General features: G+C 40.2%; 1 long non-coding RNA gene across 1 annotated transcript; it reads right to left on the reverse strand.

Annotated features, from left to right (window-relative positions):
* Nucleotides 1–9,623: 9,623 nt before the first annotated feature.
* Nucleotides 9,624–11,204, reverse strand: LOC125383197. The gene is made up of 3 exons (XR_007222686.1): nucleotides 10,904–11,204; nucleotides 9,978–10,192; nucleotides 9,624–9,691 (listed from the first exon to the last, which is right to left on the reverse strand). It is a non-coding gene; the product is annotated as an uncharacterized LOC125383197 (long non-coding RNA).
* Nucleotides 11,205–24,421: the final 13,217 nt, after the last annotated feature.

Raw genomic sequence — 24,421 nt, forward strand, 5'->3', positions numbered from 1 at the left:
TCAACATCTGAGAAAACCAAGAAGTTGAATTCTTCCATATTTGCGGGCCTTTCCACATCTTTTCTTTTCCTCATCTGAGAAGCTATTATTTCATTAAACTCTTCAAAGTTCAACACAACACACATTCCTTTGTGTGAAAGGGAGCTGATGATTAAATCTAACCTATAATCTGAAATAAACATTAACAGAGCTTAGTTATCACATCTACAACAAAGAGGCTTTTGGGGGAACTTTCTATTTAAGTTAGTCAATGTCAATTGCAGGTTCTTTAAATATATATGAGTGTGTTTACGAAACTGCCATATTTGATTGATGTCATTTTGTAATTTCTCATAGACAAATGCTGCAATGTGGCAAGTTTTACGTAATCCTTGACTGACATCTATTAATTTTTCGCCTTAAGAAGATATGAAAGAAACTTGAGCTTTCTTACCCCCTTCCTTTTGTTGAACGATAGTTAAAGGGAACATTCCGATATGAACCTGGAAGTCGGAGAATAGCTCTGAACGAGCATAGGTGACAGTTTGCTCTGAAATGTGATCTGAAGCAAGATGTATTCAATCTTAACTGCTTGTACATGTAAAATCGAACTAATAGTACATTAATGACACTCTCTCTCTCTCTCGCTCTCTCTCTCTCTCTTTCTCTCTCTCTCTCTCAATGGCAATGGTAAAAGAATCAACATGAAATCAAACAAACGAATTTTCATCAATACATACAACTTTTTATAAAAATAAACACCATACATGTAACGAATACTTACTTTTGTAACAAACGACGCTCGATCCATGGTTCGCCAGAACAATAAGAAAACTATACACAATGGCCTCCGCGATCATTCTCGTGGCGTCACTTCAGCGTTGTCCCTCGGCAATGTCACTTGTGTCAGCCCACTGCCAAGATCATGCATAAATCAGTAACACTACACTAACGCACCGCGCACTTTCAACACGAATTGTGCGTGCATCGATCGAGTGATTACCACAGGCTGAGCACCTGGAGTAGGATATCATGGCCATGGCAAGTAAAAAATGTGGTTGAAAAGAAGCCTTTTGTATGGAATCCCATCTGCATCTTTCAACAGGGTCGTGATTCACAGTTTGCTTGTGCGTGGTGCTCTCACAGGTGTTGTGAGTGAGTAAGTGAGTTGGGTTTTACGCCGCTTTTAACAATATTCCAGTTATACCGCGGCGTGTCAGCTTTATGTGGGAGGAAAGCCCGAAGTGATGCAGGTTTCAGACGTTTACCACTTCGGTGAAACCCTCGAGCACGGGTATGGTGCTGACAAACCTAGAAACATAATCGGGGCGATTCCGGGATTCGAACCCACAATGCCCACATGCTGCACGTGTTGTAACAGATCTTTGTACCGGCCAGTTGTGTCTCCAGACACCTCTTCCCTAGAACATGTCTGAGATAAGACTGACAGACGCCTACTACAGACTCAGAACCAGCCAGTAACGCCAGCTCATTTGGAACAATCTGTTTTCAACCATCTGTTGTCTTCAGTGCGCCGCCGGTACCTCGCCTGTATCAATGCAAGTGGTAGTCACACCTGAAATTGACATTGTTGATTGAGTTGTTGCACCACCACTTTTTTACCTTGTGTGGGTTTTGTCAATGAATTTGTTATGATAACATTTAACACGCGTTATCGCGCGATCGAACTAGTCGCCTCAAACAAGGATTGTTGGCAACCTATTCGAACCCGGAATCCCGACGGGGTAGGAGATCGGGTGTGGATCACTAGAATCACAGTTGAAACATTCTCACTTGACTTGGGTCATTGCGTGTCAACGGTAGTTGTAGCTTATGATTTCCATCACTGGTATGTCGGGTCTGGACTCTTCTCTAGACAACACCGTGATACAGCATGGCCATTGCAGATCGCGGCATTAAACAAGTCATCCACTCGTTTACAGTTATTACCGATTACATAGAATCCAGCCGAAAACGAAATAGCATTGAAGACAATATTGCTTTACTGCCAACAATACAGAACATTTAGAGATCGACCGTTTACTTTCGTCAATGTTTGGTCGAATTATGTTGATCAAATATTCCCGGACAGTTCAGAGACAGATTGATTAACTTGACAATCTACGTGTTTAACTTGAACTACAATCACGAACATCTGATTACATATCATTGGTACCATGTTTGTGCAAACAACGTTCTAAAAGGCAAATAATGGGGCCGTCACACCATGACGTTCTGGTCAGCGTTCTATGACGTTTGAGGAAACGTTGGTAGTCGCCCATGGTCGCTGGGATAGCGCCAGAAGAGCGTTGTGTGAACGCTAGTGAACGTCGGTGATCGCCGGGAATCGGCGGAGAACGCTGGTCCGGAAAAAAAGTTTTGAACATGCACAAAAGTTCTCACTGAGACCAGCGTTCTTCAACGTTTAATTTTAAACGCTGAAGAACGTTTAAGAACGTTCGTGGAACGTTTTACTAAAGTTCGCCGAGCGTTGCACGCGTTCGGCTATCGTTAGTCAGCTATTGGTTTTCAGGGGTATCTTACTTGGTCGCTGTTACACGCTTCTCGTGCGTTAATCACACGCTAGTCATGCGTTAGACACACGTTAATCACACGCCAGATTTGTCATCCTCATTCTAGAACGCTCAAAAATTGAACGATTGAAATGTTCAGAGAACGTTGACCAGAACGTCATGGTGTGACGGCCCCTTTAAGGTATAACAAAGACAGGAGTCAGTATAATTGTCTGAGTGATGTATTCAGTCAGGACTTGTACAAGCATCCACATAGAAGTGAATGCAGGTCGCTAAAGAAGTGAAATTGAATGTGACATTCAAGCCCATTTAATTAAACCCTATATACATACATGGGAACTATGAACAGAACAATAACTTGATACACAATGAAAATATTTTGATAGATGTTGACACCTGACAGCTTTACATACATTGTTACATTTATGTAGAGATGAGACCAGTGACGATCCGGAAACGAATAGGTCTTCAGCAACCCATGCTTGCAATATTCCAGCTATGTATCCATTGATTGACATCGTGATCATCGATCCACACAATTGGATGCGATGACATGCATCAAACAAATTCAGCGAGCCTGACCACCCGATCCCGTTAGTCGCCTCCTACAACAAGCATAGTCGCCTTTTATGGCAAGCATGGGTTGCTGAAGACCTGTTCTACCACGGTTCGTGGCATAAAACCTGACGCGGGACGCATAAAATTCCATGTACCCCGAGTGATACTGCTACAACGTATACTACCAATAACTCATTATTAAGGCTAACTATTGAAATAAGTGTATTATTTCTTTCAATTTGTGATGTTTGGTCACAATGATGTAGTCATGTGACCAAATGGCACCATGCTGCTATGAGGTGTATGAAAAGGATAACTATTGAAAATATATGTAGGATTTCTTTCAATTTGTGTTGGTAGATTTGTATAAATTTCCAATAAGGTTGGGGGCACGGGTGGCCGAGTCGTCTAAGGCACCGCGATTCGCTGTGCAGAGTTGCGTCCGTTGGGCATACCAGAAACCTATGATTGTGGGTTCGAATCCCGATTATGTTTCTAGGTTTGTCAGCACCATACCCATGCTCGTGGGTTTCACCGAAGTGGTAAACGTCTGAGACCTGCATCACTTCGAGCATTCCTCCCACATTAAGCTGACACGCCGCGATATAACTGGAATAGTCTGTTAAAAGCGGCGTTAAACCCTCACTCACTCCAATAAGGTTAATACCGGATGACTTATTTCGCTTTAATCTTTTGATATCACAACATATTTCTTCAAACGTTATATCCTCGAGCTCATTCACTATCGAGCTGTTATATTCATAAGGTATACCCATTTCTGTTGCATCACTGTCCGAGTCACAGGTTTCATTCAATGATTTTAAAGAAGAAAAGAAAGAAATCCAAAACATATGATGTATTTATGCAGTCATTCTCACTCCCTAACTTCAAAACTTTACAAAATTCTTCAGGCGAGAATTTCTGACTATATCTCAACATGTCACTTGTCTTGTTGTACGTTTTAATATGTTTGTTCATCCATTTCAAGTTTTACATTGATAATGATTATATAATGTTTTTGGTTTTTTTAAATTATTTTATTTTTTTACCTTAATAAATTGTTCTCTCGTGTATGGACATCTATGGGTTAACCGAGGTTCACGTTTCGTTCTCTTCACTCGTGCTGTTGTATGCTTCTTCCTCTAACAGAACGTATTGCGAGCGGCTTCACATAGCATGTGCGCAGCATCATTGTCTAAATGATTCACCTGTGTTGTTAGATCATCTTGACTTTGACTCGGAGTAAGTACACTTCATTACATTGGTCGCTTATTTGATTTATATCAGTTTTGTTGAGGAAAAAATGTGCAGTTGTTGTTATGTATGTTCTTCACATGAGGTAATAGTCATCTTCAACGAGTCAGGACATTCATCTCCCATTTCAAGGCCATTGCGCGAAAATGGTATTAGTGGGTGTACGTCTGAGCATCTTAACGTATCTGATAAACTCCAAAGTCGTAAAAGATAACTGTACATTACTATTGAAAATGGTGTCTTAAGAGATGGACTCATTAGATTCGATTGGATTGACGGGCTGAAGATACGGGGTAGAATAGGTCTTCAGCAACCCATGCTTGCCGTAAAAGGCGACTTTGCTTGTCGTAAAAGGCGACTAACGGGATCGGGTGGTCAGACTCGCTGACTTGGTTGATGCATGTCATGGTATCCCAATTGCGTGGATCGATGCGCATGACGTCAATCACTGGATTGTCTTGTCCAGACTCGATTATTTACAGACCGCCGTCATATAGCTGGAATATTGCTGAGTGCGGCGTCAAGCAACAAACCAACAAACCAAATCAATTGCGTCGATCGATGCTCATGATATTAATCACTGGATTGTCGGGTCCAGACTCCATTATTTAAAGACCGCCGTCATACGGCTGGACTATTGCTGAGTGCGGCGTTAAACAGAAAACCAACCAACCAACCATTCGTCACCACTCGCATGTTTCCGTAAACTGCAACAAAGGCTCGTCCCCTTCTTGAAGGCCGCCATGAGTCGAAACGGCGCAAGCCAATCAGAAGGCGCGTCAGGACATGGGTACTTAATTAATTTTGGGAATACGATTTGTCTATAAATTGGGGAAAATGTAGATTGTCGGACAGAGTTGTGTTATGTTAATTGATGGTGTCACTTGTAGGGCCATGTTCGATGTAGATTTAAATGTACACGTGTGATTGTTTACCTTCAGAAAACTACACCACTGACTGCGACACCCGTTCATTTGAGCCACCACTTGTCTTGGCTTTCCAAACTACTGTATTCAGTGTAGAGTGTGTGGTGTTGTGGACATTCTAGTCTACTGGTATTTGAAATATTTACAAATTTGTTTGTGACAGACCATGACAGCTCATACTCCAATAAAGACGACAAAAATATAAGGAAATGTCTAAGTTTCCATTTAATATATGATGTACTAAAAATATTAGAACTCGGGAAGTGAACATGTAACTTTTGAGATTTCCACAGGTAATTCATATGTTTCATGGCCCATGTCAAAAGTACAAATTTAAGAATTGTCAGCTCAGCTGAGTTTGGTTTGTGTATCAAATGATAACCTGTATTAACTATCTAGAGATAAGACTTTGTCGGAAATTGCTCTGGGTTATAAAGTTAATGCATACCAGCTAGCACTGACAAATATTGAGACAATCCACTTCCATTATTGTTGAAATTACTTAAATCTTTCGTCACTTTTCTTCATCTAATTTTAATATCTTATTTTAAAATTAATAATTTGCAAATAAAAGATAAACATCTGAGAATGAATGGCTTGCTAAATATACGTTTGTACAAAAGAATATATTTGTATTTATATCAGAGAGGTTCAATATTTTTACAACAGGAGTAAGCGAGCGTTGCTGTAACGCCTACATCAATTTTACTGTTACGCGCGGGTAGAATAAGAGTTATCGTTCTTGTTTGAAGTAGTTCTCGTGTTCATAGGGAAACCTTCGAGATGGGCGCGAGTCTACATTCGGCTTGTCACGAGTTAGTCACGAATGGTTATGCAGTTTAAAGGTAAGCTTGTGGGAAGTGTATTTTAGAAATAAATAACGTGTGTACAGACGGAAGTATACTCTTAAAAAACAAACGCAATACGGATATTTTTGGCCATAAAAGCAAAATTAGCGAACCAAGAGGTGCAAAATGAAGAAGTTTAATGTGTTATAGTGTCAGTGACAAAGTTCCCGGATCAAAATTATCACAACAAGGACATGCAAACCATTAGTCGGGAAACACGTACCATTCGGAAAAACGCACCCAGTGCATTAACAAAAGGGCCATGGAGCTGCAGGTATTGCACGTGCAGCAGCTCTATGAACGGTATTAAAGTGCAGAGTTTTTGATTGCCAGGCATCTGCGTCAATCGAACAGTGACAGTTCAACAACATGCCAAGATTAACAGAAGTGCAAAGAAACAAGGTCATAGGCCGCTTGCAGGCAGGCGAATCCCGATCAGCTGTAGCCAGGGTTTTCAATGTAGCCCCCAGCACCATCACAAGGCTATGGGATCGGTTTCAACAACATGCGTCAACACATGATCGGCCGAGGTCGGGATGACCAAGAGTAACCACCCCCGCATAAAATCGCTACATCCGACTGCCCCACCTACGTGAAAGGACGACCAGGAGCCACCTCAACCGCATCCCAAATACCCGGACTGCGCAGACCGCTAGAAACCGTTTAAGAGCAACGGGTCTACGAGCAAGACGTCCTGTTCGACGCGTCATATTGAATCGACAACATTGTCAACAACGACTGCATTGGTGTTGTCAACACAGAGTATGGCCTCAACCACAACCCAAGACGTTGCAGCTGTTGGCTTTTGCGCTGCAGGTCGAGTGGGCTACCATTCCCCAGGATGTGATTCGCATACTCGTCTCTTCCATGGGCAGGAGATGTCAGGCCGCTATCGATTCCAACTGGGGACATACACGTTATTGATGGTAGCTGACCTTTACCTTGGACTTTTCCTATGTACCGATAACTGAGATGACTACAATCACTAAGTGTTCTCTCCACAACATTTTGGCTCAATACCTTGAACGGTTCCTCGTATCAATGTATTTTCATACCTTACACAAATCTGGCTTTGCGTTCCTTTTTTCGAAGTGTATATTAATTGTGTAAACAAAGGAGTCAAACAAACATAATTGCATGAACTATCTGAACTTTATTGCACTCAGGCCGCTATCAGCGGCATTAGAGGTACAGCATTGACACATCAATATATACATCACTATATACACATATACAATATAGCCGAGCAGTGGCTACAGTAAATAAAGGGTTCAGTTAAGAGACATATTGATAGGGTCAAATAGCAGCATCATAATTTTACAAAATTTTGATAATTTTCTATAAGTGCTCCCTAATCTTTTACTACTAAAAAACAAATACATTTTGTACATATTTGGTGAAATGTAACTCTATTTTCTAATCAGCTGTTGTTTCTCTCATTTTGAAATAGTGGACGGATAAAAGATAGTGGAACTTAAATCAAATGATTTACAAAGTGAACATTTTCTTTCAGTTAAAAGTATTTTTTTTCATTTTCCAGTTTCAATTGGGAGTCCAAGTACTATTGCATGACCAAATACTGCATCGTGTTTATGTAATCATTCAAGCATTATGTATAACTTTAATGCTTCACGTTTTTAGTTAAATATCACAGAAAATATGAATGAATAGTGAAATATGTCTTAATAAATGTATATGTATGATGTATACTGCTACCATCCGACATAAACATAGGATATTCAACACTTCAACCTCATGGTGTAGGTTCATATACAATGTACAAATCACACGGGTGCCCAATCAATGTTTGTCAATGGTCAACCTAAACTCCATCTTTGATCTGGTTTAGTCATTGATAAACGACTCATGACTTCATCAATATACTAAATTTTTCTTGAGCATAATGGTCTAAATCAATCAATGTTCGACAAAGTGATAATTTAGTCATAAACAATTCAAAGGCCAAAATTTGTGTTGTGTGACCTTTGACTATATTATTGACCGGTTGGATGGATATCTGAGGCTTTATTGAACTAGATACCTGAAAAGGTTTTGTTAACACCCATGCATGCCAATTTGGATGAATGAGATGCTTATTATTGATATAACGTGATTTATTTGTGCTATCAATTTTCACCGACAACAGGAAAATATTCCTCACTACAAGTACAAATACTCACAACAAGTACTGAAACGATTCTGGTGAAAAAACATTTCAACATTTCAACATTGCTTCAGATAAAAATGTTTTCAGCAAACTCGAGAGACGCCATTGGTTGGACTTTGCACACTGTTTAACTTTTGTCGCTTCAGTTTCAGCAGCCCTACAGCTGGAATAATGCTGAGTGTGGCCGCGTTAACAACACACAAACAAAACACTTTCGTTTGTGATGAAAGAAGCTCGACCAATACAAACGTCCAGTTTTTTAACCACAAAGGACACAAATGTACAACCTGAACCGAAAATTATGATACAACACTACACATACCATCAACACATTAGCATAGCATATTTACAGTAACGCAGACCATCAAACTTTCCACCCATGCCAGTAAGCTTAGCCATTTTAATCGTCCAGTACCCCATACACGTTACTTGTCCCGTTATCCCAATCTTAATATCACTTAATACAATTTATACCTTTAGCGGCACTTGTAGGGCTCCCTCTTGGGTCAGGTAAATGAACAAGCTACATTCAAGTATTCAATGAGACAAACCAGTTTTAACTTTCTATGCTACAGGTTATAAATGTAATGCTCCCTGTTCTTGCAGTCAGAGGACACAAAATACTACATTTAAGTACAGCCCCTTCCCCTGTGGTATCGACTTATAGCATACTCAAACAGTAAGATGACAGTTCCTAATGCTATCCCGATTCCAGAGACTACACACACCAGGAACAAATCTTTTACTTGGATTGTTTCCTGTCTCTCAGTCGGACATTGCTTTCTGTTTGATGTGGCTAAATCAAACCAATATTTGGATAGGCCCCGCTCAACTAGGGACAATATTCTGAAAGGGAACGAAAAGAATATTTAAGTACTATTCATAGAAACCGCGGCATTAGTTTTTATGTGTGTGAAGCTGGACGGGCCAGTTAACCCTTCTTCCAGATTGTAATACTTGTGGGGGCAAAACTAATCATAAGATAATAAATCAATCTGTGATAAGAGAGCTCGCACAAGTAATAACGTGAATACTTTCATCAAAGGTTAATATTTAGCATTCAGGAATTCTCAACCATTTGTCATGACATCACACAAACCATGATATCGATGTGAAGAGGTGAGCAGTGACAAGTGCGAATATTTAAAGGAAAGCCACTTACTCAGGATCAAACAAACTGGCCAGGGCCGATTGCTTGGGGAGCAGAAACGAAACATAGCTCTGGAAAAATATCTCTTTCGATGCCACAATGTCACATCTATCGGCCATATATTTCTTCATGTTGCTCGAAATTGTTATCCAGGCAAATCTACCAGATTCCAGTTGATCGTTGTTGTAGATTTGATTTTCAAAAGCTGTCATATTGTCGGGTTGGTGTTCTCTTATCTTCCGCCACAGTCGTTTATAAAGGGAGATATTTGAATTCTGAAAGAGTGGTCATATCTGTAGAATTTCCTACACATATTTCTAACACCCCAATTGTAATAGAGTTTAACAATTCTCTTCCTTATGAATGAAGTAGATCAATAAAATAAAGCCACAAAACATTTCCATAATCAAAAGAACCTGTTGTACAATTCCGACTACATTATAAGCATGTTTCACTATCTGTTAATGATCATCCAAGGTTTTCATGGAAATGTACATACATAAAGTGTGTTTTTTGTAAGTTAATAATAATGGCTTGTTGAAAGATTATAATGCGAAATACCTTAAAAACTGATTCTTGAAGACTTCCTGTATCTACTCCCAAGTTATACCCACTGTCGAGTACATCGCCCAAACCCGTGAAAGGAAGATTATCTTTGGCGAGAGCTAGATAGGCAGTGAGGTTACCGGAGTATACAGACGTGATGATAATACAAAATAACCACCAGAAACTGAACAGGATACGTTGTGAGTCTGTGGATGGTAATGTAGATGAACCTGCAACATATGTAATTGATCAATAATAATACCTGATAAACATAATGTGGGTACATATAAAGATGCACTCATCAATACATGATGTCACCTGACATGTTTCTTTGTCAGTCTTGCCGTGTGAGGTCGGGCGTTGTCTGTTGGACCATGACGTTCGCTTGTTGCATAATGGGAAGGGCGTGTGGCCGAAGAATCTCATCCGTGTAACGTTGTGCCGTTTAATTCCCCAGAACTTGCACCAAGTCTGTTCTACCAGTGTAAGAGACGGCTGTACACATCATCGCACTACCACCCCCAAATCTGTCAACTTCCTGTATGCAGTTTCGTGCATAACGTTCCCCGCGACACCTGTAAACACGACGTCTACCATCTGCACGGCGAAGCTAAAAACGTGACTCATCACCAAACCAAACCTGTCTCCGTGGCAGCTGTTGTCATACTCTGTGACCTTGACCATGTAGAAATGACCAATTCAGTTTTGCAGAATATATATTAACACAAATGTTCATTTTGTTAAAAAATAAATATTCTATTTATAAATTAGAATGTAAGAAGATTTATTCTATGTTAGATGATATGACACCTTTATCTCAATCTGTTTTAATATTTAGTGCCAATATTTTGTTGATAAGTTGAAGTGTGAACCCCCATATGTAGCAGTTGACTGATACATGTAAGTCAATGGTTGAATAAATTAGGTTTTCTTATACATACCCTGTTTGAATGGAACTCTTAAGATGATTGCAGTCTTCCCCACGAATATATTGTCTCTTTTCATGTCTCTTTGGAAGAACAGCCACTCGCTGGTCCTCTTTAAAGTATGAAACAGCGCAACAACCCAAACTAGCACAGCAAAGCCACACACATATATCTGCCATTGGAAGCAGTACAGCAAAACATCCCACTTCACTCTTGGTGCAGGTTTCTTGTAGATTATACCAGAGTAAAGGGAGGCAACTGGATACAAAAATGTCAAATAGACAGATCTTTCGTCGGAGAGACCATATGGAATAGGAGATAGGTCAGCAGTCTGCAAACAAGTTCATGAAAAGATGGTTCATGGCCATGGATACTAATGTTTGTTTCTGAGTGAGAATACATGTGCATTGGCAAGTGTAACTGTGTGATAAGTTATTCACAAGAGGTGAATTAAATCAGTTAGTGTCATAGCGGATTCCGTATGTCACGAGAAATGAAAGCGAGTTCAAACCGAATGGAAACTAACTAATCACTTTTAAGTTATAAAGATGACGCCTGGTGTTCGCCAAGCGGGTGCCACCTCCGCGTCAATGACATAGTAAATCATGCTGCTGTTGTTGATAGTATCATTCAACTAAACAAGTACTTGATGTGACATCAATTTTTAATTGCTTATAAAATACCGACGAACATAACCGACAGTTTCAAATTTCATTTACTGGAAAAGAAATTCCAGTCCATTTCAGGTGTCTAATGACAAAGTTCCGCCATGTGAATGTTTCCCAATTTTAGTTTTCAATACTATGGTTACTGATATAGCCAAAACTTTGACATATAAAACTGAAACATTAAATGAAAAAATATAAGTAAATAATGATAATGTCATTGTCTGACGCTACAGATCAGCAGATAACCATAGACCGACCATCGTGCACACTCATACATCAATGTGGTACCATTCGACTAGAATTATGTGCTTTTTCACTTTTCCCTCAACGAACATATGAAAAATTGTCACAGTTTGAATATTAAGAATAACAACATGAAGACATGAGAATCTCATCAATACCCCATCTATGAGCATTCTAATTATTCCATCCCATGTCCCATTGGGATGCCGTATTCCCCATGACTGGTCTTTTGGTTCAACATAGGTATAACTGAAAAGAACAGAAATGACAAATTTACCATTCCGATAAAAATATATAACTAAATCACTGTGCAGTTGTGTTGAAACTGTCTCAAATCTAACCACGTGCAGAGTTTTATACAATATTGTGCTAATAATTGCAGATTGAAGTTCAATGTATCTTTTGAAAAAATTATTCTAAGGACAAAAAATTGAATTTGACAGGTTACAATTTGACTAACCTCAAGGAAAATAATTGTAGTTTCATCAGCTACAAAGTTTCAACTTTGTACAGGTTTTTATTACCTTCTTACTAACTATATATTGAAGGGTTGCCATGGACAGGAATGACAAAATTAAAGGGATACCAACGATAGGGAATGGGAATAGTTTCAGTACCATTGGGTTATGTGTTGCGGAAGTAACGTGTCAAATAGAACATATTTCTATTTTGAAGGCCAGAAAATCAAATACTCCATACATCTGTATACGAGGGCGTATCTGCTTTATGTGGTAGGAGAGCCCGAAGTGATGGAAGTCTTAGACGTTTATCACTTTGATGAAACCAACCACTACGGGTATAATGCTGACAAACCTAAAAATATAATCGGGGCGAACCGGGATTCGAGCCAACGAACATACGATTCAACTGAGCACAACGAATTGCAGTGCCTAAAACGACTGGACCAACCCTGCCCCTTAATGATTACGAATATAGCTTGGGTTACATTATAAAATTAGGTAGATCATTGTTAACGACAATAAAATACGTACCAGAAATTGAACACTCTAGAGAGATGATGGAGAATATTATCACAAAATCCCGTATAGGTGAAAGTACCGTTGAGGAATCTCTTTTCACACGTCGGCCACTGAAACAGAGAATACATGCGTCTGGTGTAATGAGCGTCGAAGTGAGAACAAAGTGTTCAAAGTCAGAGACGTGTACATATGTTTCTGGAGCAGGGTGTACAGATAAAATGTATAATGAACATGAAAAAGTGGAAAGAAAATATGGAAGTGATCATTATAATTATGGATCATTCACCATAACGTGTCATTAACATTGTCATGAATTAGACAATATTGAGGGTATGCTTTAATAGCTTGTTGTTATGATGTGACGCTTACGTTGAGAACTGCAGCCTTTAAGACTCTACCATTCAATCCATATCCTGTGTTTGGAAAGACCCGTGTAATGGCATCTTCTGAAGGAGACTGTGATACTTGTTGCAGTTTCCTTGAACCTTTCTCCCACATCAACGTATAAACCGAGGAGGTGATCTGTGAACAACGATTTTGTATACAAAACACATTTGTTAATGATACCATGAAAGTTCAGTTCCAAACTAAGAATATGAATATAAAACACCAGAGAATAACAAGTCTCGGTCGGGAGTAAAACGCAAAATAGCGGTGAAGATTATATGAATGCATCACTGGAAATCAGTAAAGACACCAGGTGTTCGCGAAAGAAATAAAATGCCTGGATGTTCCCGGATGATTGTGTATATTGTTGAAACACCGTTATTCAAATGTCTTAGTAGGCACAGTTTACACTCATGTGCAACTGATGAACAAACCTTCTCCATCGTGAAATTGCCGCCTATATTTTCTATTGACGTTACGGCCACATTGTCAAGGAGAACATCTACCATCATCAGGTCATCAGCATCTCCTCCATCCGTCAACACAATCAGCCATTTCGACATATGTCGTAGTAGCGAACCCCATCCATAGTGACGGTCAAGAAGGTGGGCCTACAACGAATAACACCAACAACATTGACCTGATTGTAATCGGTTCTAATTAAAAATAATGCTTTCATTAAGTGTCACAGTATTCAGATATGATAGCCTATTGTGATTAATATATTCAGAAAGTGTTTACATTGGAGGTTGATGACTGAGATAAACATCAAGACCGGGTATGATGGACTGGAAAAAAGTCTCTGAAACAGTAGAAACGTTTCACGTTAAAAAATAAATGTACTCATGTTTAATGGCAAAATGTGCCCAGAGCATTCAGAACAAAACAGGTCATTGAGATATAGGTTTCTTGGTTGTTGTTGTTGTTGTTGTTGTTGTTGTTGTTGTCATGCACTCACATATCTGACTGCACCACGTTACTCGTGACATGTCAATAATGTTAAAAAAGTCTTTTCAAAATCCTGAAATAAAATTAAGGTGTTCCCCATACCATCCTTCAACCGCAATATGATCGTAAACAGCCCTTAAGCTGTCGTAATCTGCTTTGATTTAACATACATGTACCCACGGCCTATGGTGAAAAGAACAAAAAAAAGTCCTAATAAGTTTGAATATTGTATCTAAAACTTTGAAATCCAAAATTCGTTTATCACTTACGCTTTGGCTGTTATTATATGATAACAAATGATATTATGAATAATGAAAGTGTAAGAATCCCTCACGCCTATCCTTACAAATACATTAGGCCCTTAAAATATCAGAATTAATTTCAAATTTTTGGGCGGGAAATCTTTACTTACGGATTATTACACAGCTGCGCTCGACCCCATAAAACAACTCTATCTATAATGTATTGATCTTGCCAGATTCCGAGGCAGAAACGCCTGAACAGGATTTGAAACCAGTGACATGAACAAGCACGAATTAGCGTTATAAACTTACAGCTGCCATTTATATGGCCATTAGTTTTCAGTATCATATCGCTTCATACAGCTGATCATATTAAAGTCGGTCACGATAAACAGAAACATGCATCAAGTGAAACCTATTTACTACTCATAAGAAACAAAACCCTTTCCGCGGGGACTCTGCTTGAAGCAGAGTCGATTTTACGATTCCGACTGTATCATGAGAAAACGTTCGACTTGACTGTAAAACCTGAAGACATGTCCATTCCTCGTTTGTACTGGCACCATACACATCCGTACAACGAGAGAGTCAAGTCCCGTTAATCCGACATGGTTGGTTGCCTATGATTATATCGGATTAAGGAGTATGTCGGGTAAACGAAATTAAGTAGTATGAACGTTCGTGATCGAAAATCGGACAACTATACGATAGATAACAATTCAAATACGTAATACAAAATGAAATATTCATATTGTTATGTCACATTGTTTGCGAATATGCAACCTCTTAACTTTAACACAAAAATGCTGTTACGGGCTATATGACTGATTCAAAATACTTTAAAAAGCATACTCTGGAATGGAAGTCGCCAGTTTGAAAAAAGTGCCGCAAACATTAGAAAGCTGCTTTCTTAGAGGTTAATGTCGACTTCCTGTTAGTCATTTCATCGGTCGATCAAAGTTCGCGAAAGGGATGTCCTCAGCGGTAGCGAGAACTTGTATCTGACTTTAATGAGATTGAGGTAATCTAAGCATGTGATTAATCCTGTTTTGTTTATTGAAAGCATTTATTGTTTATTGTTAAGCAAGATTTTCACTGCAGCCGTTGTAATATGCAGCTACTTGCCGACTCGATTCGCATCAAAACACGGGGCTGTGTGGTGGGCAGATGACCACGGAGTACGCTGATCACTGTGTCGGATTAACAAATTCCTTGCAAATTAGGTGTGTCGGAGTCGGAGTGCGTGAATGTTGGATTAACGGGTCTAAATACCACTGATTTAATCGGTTCCCATCATTAGTGTCGGATAAAGCCGATTGTCTGATTAACGAGACTACACTCCAGCAAATGTACCACCAAATCCCTGTCTCAAAGACTATCCATAACCCTTAATACAATCTAGGAAAGACTTTCTTTATATTCACAGATAGTATTTGAAACAAGTGGAATTAATACCATGTTATATTCTCAAAACCTCGAATAAAAGCATTAGCTTGAATTTTTGCAATCTCAGAAAAGAACAAAGTTCGGTTCTGTCAAAACATTTGATTTTTCAACTTTGTACACCACTATCCCACATGACAAACTTCAGGAAAAACTTCATTCCTTGATTCATGGGGCTTTTTTACAAAACGTGGTGAACACAGAACAGTACTTTCAGAGGTTCAGGACAACTGGTGAAAAATGAAAGCAAATGCCTTTGAAGTTTACTGATAAAACAATATGTGAAATGCTGGGATTCCTCATTGATAACATCTACCTTAAATTTGAGGGTTAGACATTTAGATAAGAAGTAGGCATTCCCATGGGCACCGATTGTCCTCCCTTTCTTGCGTATCTGTATCTTTATCCATATGAATCGGAATTTCTGTTCGGATTGGAAAAGTCAAAACAAGGTAATTTGGCCAAGAAGTTTAACTTTAGCTTCAGGTATATCAATGATCTGATATCGTTCAATAACAATCAAATAGCCAATTCCCTTCCACTGATATACCCACGTGAACTAGAAATAAATGAGACCAGTGATACTACCTAATCTGTTTCATATTTAGATCTATGCATAAAGATTCAGGGTGACAGAACACTCTCCACCAGACTGTATGACAAGGGGGATGATTTCAACTTTCCTATCGTCAATTTTTCCCTGCATATCGATCAATATTCCAGCAGCTCCAGCCTTTGGTGTTTACATTTCACAACCTTTGAGATACAATCGAGCATGCTCCCTCTAAGAATTCAAAGCGCGCCATACGACTCTTGTTAAGAAGTTGTTTGATGGCTACAACCTTCAAGGCCTCAGTAAAACTTGCAAAAAATTTAATAGTAGACACGTGGAGGACACTTCCAAATTTGACTCATCATTGACAAGAATGATGTCCGATCCAATTCCTTATTTTGACTTGTACCATATGTTCCCGTGTTTTTTCATGTGGACAATTGACTTGCCTTTGCATGTGTTTGTGACGGGTGCCAACGGTGGGACAGGATACTCTCACCTTTTCGTGAACATCTGGTATCATTATTGTAGGTGATTCATAAACACATGGTCATGATATAGTCGGAATCGTCGATCGATTCTGCTTTATGCAGAGATTTAATTGGATATGGAAAGGGTTTTGTGGCTTTATTTATGAATCACTACCAAATAGTGATAGAACCAGATGTTGTTCACCTAAAATACCACGGAAACATATAGTACGAGTCAAAATACGGAATTGCATCGGATCCGTCAGGGGGCACGGGTGGCCCAGTCGTCTAAGGCGCCGCGATTCGCTCTGCAGAGTTGCGTCCCTTTGGTATGCTAGAAACCTATGATTGTGGGTTCGAGTCCCGGTTCGCCCCGATTATGTTTCTAGGTTTGTCAGCACCATACCCGTGCTCGTGGGTTTCACCGAAGTGGTAAACGTCTGAAACCTGCATCACTTCGGGCTTTCCTCCCACATTAAGCTGACACGCCGCTATATGACTGAAATACTGTTAAAAGCGGCGTAAAACCCAACTCACTCACTCACTCGGATCCGTCAATTTTGGAAACGTTTTCCACATGTCTACCATAAAACGTTGTAAAATCTTCTTTGGAAGAGCATTCTCAATTGGCCGGACCTGCTGGGATATTGCTCGACACAAACAAAGGGAACGCTGACTGTTGGAAAGTTGAATTCATCCCTCTTGTCATACAGTCTTGTGAAGAGATTTTTCGTCACTCTGAATCTTTACACATAAATCTAAATATGAAACGGGTGAGGCGGTTTCACTTCTCTCATTTTATGTATATACTGAACCGCAAAAGAAACGACACCCCAAGTACCATTGCAGTTGTCATTTACATATCTGGGTAATTTTTGTCAACGTTTCTAAAATTAAACATTACCTTGTCCGGAAAAACGAAATTTGATGATAAAAAACAAAGCAGATGACAATAAAACCGATCGCCCAAACGCATCACGGTAACGGCCATGGTAACCCGATGCACGTGAGTTCCGTGCAAATTGAAATGCACATGCGTTCCCCTATTTCTCCCCCTATAAAAATCCACCCAGATCGGATTACATTCATTCGTTATTGAATTGCTACCACATGCGAAGATTGACAAGAGATCAGCAACACCAAGCCCTTGGACGATTGCAAGCTGGACAAACCGCCCGGCAAGTAGCCAATGCAATTCAAGTCCACGTAAGGACCATATACAGGTTCCAGCAACGGTACCAGACCACCAACACTACAGATGACCGACCACGTAGTGGAAGACCAAGGGTGACCACACGACGTCAGGATCGTCAGATTGTGCGACATCATCTTTAAAATCGCTTTGTTGCAGTAACTGCTCGACAGACCATGGGGACACACTAGCGACACATTAGTGCGACACCGTGCATCGACGATTGACGAGCAGACACCTCCACTGTCACAGGCCACACCGCGGACCCATTCTGACACCACGTCATCGCCGGGACCGTCTTCAGAGGGCAACACAGCACCAGCATTGGCGCAACCAGCAGTGGAGAAGAGACCTCTTCTCAGACGAGAGCCGTTACTGTATCTCAACAGCAGATGACAGAGAGAGAGAGAGAGAGTGTCTGGCGACGCCGTGGGCAACGTTATTCGGATGCTTGTGTTGTTGAGAGAGACTCGTGGGGTGGTCCGAGCATCATGGTGTTGGGTGGAATTGGTCTTGCACAGAGGGTCGGCCTATGGTCTTCCAGAACATCGGTCCAGGGAGAGGCAATGGTGTCACAGCAGCTGGGTACATTGATCAAGTATTGAGACCACACGCCATACCTCATTTGGCACGTCGCCGCAATCACGACTTTCAGCAAGATAACACCCGTGCCCACAACAAGAGACTTCCTTCAGCAGAATGGCCTCAGAACCATGCAGTGGCCTGCCCTCAATCCCGATTTAAATCCCACTGAGCACCTGTGGGACGAGATTCAAAGACGGCTGAATGACGTCCGACCAAGGCCGACAACTGCAGCTGAACTGCGTCAGGCGTTCTTCAGAGTGTGGGCTCAAGTGCCTATGGCCTTCATCAACTGCCTCATCCATTCCATGTATCGACGTTGCACGGCAGTCATCAATGCACATGGCGGACACACGAGATACTGACTTGTGATGCCATTTTCTCAGAGACTAGTGTTGTGCTTCACTTTAAGAACATTTGACACTTTAATTTCAACATTGATAATCAGTTTTGCCAAGTTTCATCTTTTTAAAATGTCTCAAAGTATGTTTTCAGTGTTTGAACAAATATGGTTTCTCATATATCTATCCATGGGGACGTTTCTTTTGCGGTTCAGTATAGTTCGGGTAGGTAGATCAGTGGAAGGGAATTGTCTATTTGACCGAAATTGAACCATATCAGATTATTGACATACGTTAATTTTAAGTTAGCCTTCTTCGCTATTTTCATATGCATAAACAAGCAGGTCAGTAAAAAAGGGTAGCACAAATGGAGCCCATGGCGATGCATAATTTTTGCCTAAATGTCTTATCTCCAAATTGTAGATCGTGCAAAATGTGATATTGCTCAAGCACAAGTTGTGTTCTTAGACCATATTATCAGTCAGATACAACTGGTAGAAGCTGTTACAAATTAAGAGGAACTTATGAGATTTCTGTGTATGGCTGGTTATCACAGAACATCTTGTCACAACTTTCTCTTCTGATGAAGTGGTACCTTTCACAACATTTATTTGTCCAAAAGACAATCTATATTTTGGATAACCAATGCCAGGCAGCTTTTGGAAGAGTGAAAGCCTTACCCTTAACTATTCAAGTCTTGAAAGCTGGTGGTGTATTGTTACAGGAAGGTGTGAACGGTATCGATCACCCTGTTTGACAAGCAGAAGAAAAAATAACTCTACAACTGAAAAAAATAGCCTTGATTTTGTCATTGGAAAAAGTTGAAACGATCGCCTTGATCGTTCGAGACGTTTCTAGAAGGCTGACTATACCTACATCAGAGCTAGACGAGTGTGATTTCACCCCATTGCGGTCAGATTTGAGTCTTAACTACTTGACAATTGCGGAATACCTATCTTAAAACACCGAATTCCTGCCATCTGCCAACATCCTATTCCATGAACGAAGGACGGGTCTCATTCAAGGCATTCGACAGTGACAAATTCTGGAGTTATCTGTCATGTATAATGTCTGTTTTATATTGCTTCTGACACTTATTTTGACCCATGGCATTGCCTTTTTAAACCCCAACCTAATCCCGTGTTTCAGTTTGTTGATTATTCATTGACATTGTGTTGTCAATTGCTCATATCAATATCTCGTTCTGAACATCCCGATTTCTTGGTTAACGCGTGTCAAGTTGGGAATCAACACTTAACAGAAATATATACCTTGGCTAACATGACATAGACACCATCAACATCTGAGAAAACCAAGAAGTTGAATTCATCCATATTTGCAGGCCTTTCCACATCTTTTCTTGTCATCATCTGAGAAGCTATTATTCCATTAAACTCTTCAAAGTTCAACACAACAGACATTCCTTTGTGTGAAAGGGAGCTGATGATTAAATCTATCCTATAATCTGAAATAAACATTAATAGAGTTTAGTTATCACATCTTCAACAAAGAAGTCTTTTGGGGAACTTTCTATTAAGTCAATGTCAATGTCAATTGCAGGTTCTTTAAATACATGAATGTGTGTGTGTGTGTGTGTGTGTGTGTGTGTGTGTGTGTGTGTGTGTGTGTGTGTGTGTGTGTGTGTGTGTGTGTGTGCGTGCGTGTATGTGCGTGTGTGTGTGTCTACATGTTTACATAACGTTCATTTAATATTTTTAAAGACAAATGCTACAATGGGACAAGAGTCACGCTATCCTTGACTGACATCCTTTAATATTTCGCATTTAAAATATACGAAAGAGACTTGAGCTTTCTTACCCCCTTCCTTTTGTTGAACAACAGTTGAGGGGAACATTCCGATGTGTAGTTGGAAGTCGGAGAATAAACTTTGAACAAGCAAAGGTGACAGCTGAAACAAATGTACCAGTATTCACTCGTATCTGCTTATGCATGTTGTTACGAGTGATGGTGAAGCAACGTGGTATTCTTCAAAACCACTCGCACAAATTAAATGGATTACACAACAATCTAACTACAGTTAAGAAGAGTTTATTAATTCTACACTAAGAATAATTCATTACACACAATACTGGCTAATATAAGAACTAGCCATACTATCGGCAAAGCAATATGGCAATATTAACATGCGAAGTCATAATCAGCAGTAGTATGTTTCTCCGAATCCCTCAGACACCGTTATTTCAAAGTGGAACATTGTTTACCGAGCATCGACATGATCTCTGTTCTCCTAGCCCCGACATGGGTGTAAAATCACAAACAGGTAATAGAGTGAGTGAGTTGGGTTTAACGCCGCTTTTAACAGTATTCCAGTTATATCAGGGCGTGTCAGCTTAATGTGGGAGGAAAGCCCCAAGTGATGCAGGTCTTTGACGTTTACCACTTCGGTGAAACCAACGAGCACGGATATGGTGCTGACAAACCGAGAAACATAATCGGGGCGAACCGCGATTCGAACCCACAATCATAGGTTCCTGGCGTGCCCAATGGACGCAACTTTGCTCAACGAATCGCAGCGCCTTAGACGACACGGCCACCCGTACACCCAGTCCTCATGATAGATAAAACAATCGAGGCTGTATCACATCAAGTTACAAACACCACTGCCCTTCTACAGCAATCAAAAGTGTTTTAAAATGCTTTGCCGATGAGCTCCCTACTTTCATTGAAACACAAAAGCTACTCGCTTGAATCAATCAGATCACAAGCTGTACATTCAATTACAGAACCAGCAATTCACTCACCTGAAAGCTCCTTACCTCAAGTCAAGTCTAATATACTGATCAACAGATAAATGTATACATCCCACATTCAAACATACATCAGCACATATAACAATGTAAAATTGAACTCATTGTACTTTTGTCATACATACGAAATTTTCATCAATGTAATCAACTTTTCATAACAAAACAGAATGTGCTTTGAAAATATTATACATCATATATGTAATGAATACATACTATCAAAACAAAGGACGCTCGATCCATGGTTCGCCAGAACGCCAAGAAAACTGTACACAGTGGCCTCCGCTATCCAACCTGTGGCTATGCTTCAGCGGGGTCCCTCGGCAATGTCACTTGTGTCAGCCCACTGCCAAGATCATGCATAAATCAGTAACACTACACTAACGCACCGCGCACTTTCAACACAAATTGTGCGTGCATCGATCGAGTGATTACCACAGGCTGATCACTTGGAGTAAGATATTATAGCCATGCACGTGTGTGTACGAAGGGCGTTCAACAAGTTTTGCAACTTGGCTATTTGTGTTTACACAAACAATGTCAACTTGTGGCAGATGTGATACTAGTCATAACATCAGGTTGACACGTGTCATAACAAGTTCCAGACACAACAATAAGTTAGATGTGATGGCTTCATTCATCTATGGGTGGTCACAATCATGGATTCTCTCAAACATGAACAACGCGCTGTAATAAAGTTTCTTACCAAGGAGGGATGCAAAGCAAAGGAAATCCATGATCGCATGTGTAAAGTGATGGGTAAGGATGCTCCTGACTATTCCACAGTTTGCCGTTGGTCTCTACATTTTAAAAGGGGCAGGGAGTCCATAGACGATGACCTAAGGTCAGGCAGGCCTTCAGATGCCACCCAACCGGAAACCATTGCTGAAAGAAGAATTTTGTCTGACCGACGAGTGAAAGTTTCTGAACTTTCTAGGGAATTCCAAATATCAGTTGGAATTGTTGGAACCATCATTCATGAGTATCTTGGTATGTCCAGGGTATCTGCAAGATTGGTACCTAGAAACCTCAGAGCTCAAGATCGCCATCAGAGAACTGAAAATTGTCGAGACCTCCTGGATCTCTATACTGCTGATGAAGCCGGATTTCTTTCTCGACGAGGACATAACGGCTGCCACAGAGGCGTGGTTAGAGGGCCAACCTGCGGATTTCTATAAAAGAGGTATTAAAAGCTTGAAGGACAAATCGAATAAGTGTATTGAGGTGAATGGAGATTATATTGAAACATAAAAGTGCAAAAGATATTCTGCGGACTCGGTCTTATATTGAAGTTGCAAAACGTATTGAACGCCCCTCGTATGTGTGTCAATATTAGTATCATAATCAGGGAATATGTTAATACTGGATGTATGTTTCATTTATGAAAGATGATACAAATCTCGCCAAATGGCAAATAAAACAATCAGCCATTCTCAGACACTCCCCAAGACACAATATGATATTTGGCTTTTTTTCTTCGACACGTCTGAAAACATTTAAAAATTGGTATGAAAATACTATGATTGAAGGGTAGCCATTTGCCTTTTCTTAAACTTGCATATATCCGGATCTTCTATGGTCAGGTACTTAAGAATGGCTAAATAGAGGGCGATATCTAACTATACTAACGGAAAAATGTAACTGTACTTCATATAAATTTCAATGAATTTATCCTAAAATTAAATAATGCATCTTTCAATGGATATTTATGAAGACATCTCCTCGACGTTAGGGTCGTGATTCACAGTTTGCACGTGCATGCTGCTCACACACGTGTTGTTGTTTTTTTATTGTGAACAGCACACACTGATTGTGTCATTATCGGGTGCTCATAAAACATGTTGTTGATATTGCCAACCTAATGTTGAAGCTGATTTGTAACTCGCATTCTCATTGGGCCATTAGACTGAGTAGCATAACAAATCATATTGGCTAATGAAAATCAATGGCGGATACTTTAAGATCCCGAGAATGGACCTATGGGTTTTAGTAGTTTCACTGAAAGCAAACCCTGGAGATATGGTGGAATAGTGGATGTACGCAGCTGGTTGAGGGAACACAGCATCCGACCCCGAGGTCCAGCGATAGCCCCAGTTTGGGTTCCATGTCACTGTAAGTCAGGTCCAGCTTGACGACATTGTTGGAGATCATGTTCAACACCTTGTGCAAATACGAGGACGTAACGTCGCGTTGTAGCAGGATAATGCCCACCTACTTGTGTAACATATATGTTAAGACAGCATAACATTGCTGTACCAGCCGGCTTGTTCTCCAGACGTCTCTTCCCTACAACATGTCTTGATATGAGATGGATAGCCGCCAACTACAGACTACAGAACGAGTCAGTAACGCCAGCTCAGTTGGGACAATCTTTGTTCAATTTGGAACACCATCCCCCATGCTGTTTTCAATCACCTATTGTCTTCAGTGCGCCGCCGGTAGCTCGCCTTTATCAACGCAAGTGGTAGTCACACCCGATATTGTAAGTTGTTACACCACCGCTCTTTTAGGACGTGTCGCTCTGTCTCCTGTTACCTTGTGTGGGTTTTGTCAATGAATTTGTTATGTTTAAACATTGATCAGTCTAATGTCAAATTTTAAAACATAAAATTTATACGTGTACGACATGCAATCGTCGAGCCTGATCGAATTAGTCGCCTCTTACGACTAGCTTGGATTGTTGAAACCCGGAATCCCGACGGGGTAGGAGATCGGGTGT

This window comes from Haliotis rufescens, unplaced genomic scaffold (genome assembly GCF_023055435.1).
Source record: "Haliotis rufescens isolate VD_foot unplaced genomic scaffold, xgHalRufe1.0.p SCAF_22, whole genome shotgun sequence".
NCBI lineage: Eukaryota > Metazoa > Mollusca > Gastropoda > Lepetellida > Haliotidae > Haliotis > Haliotis rufescens.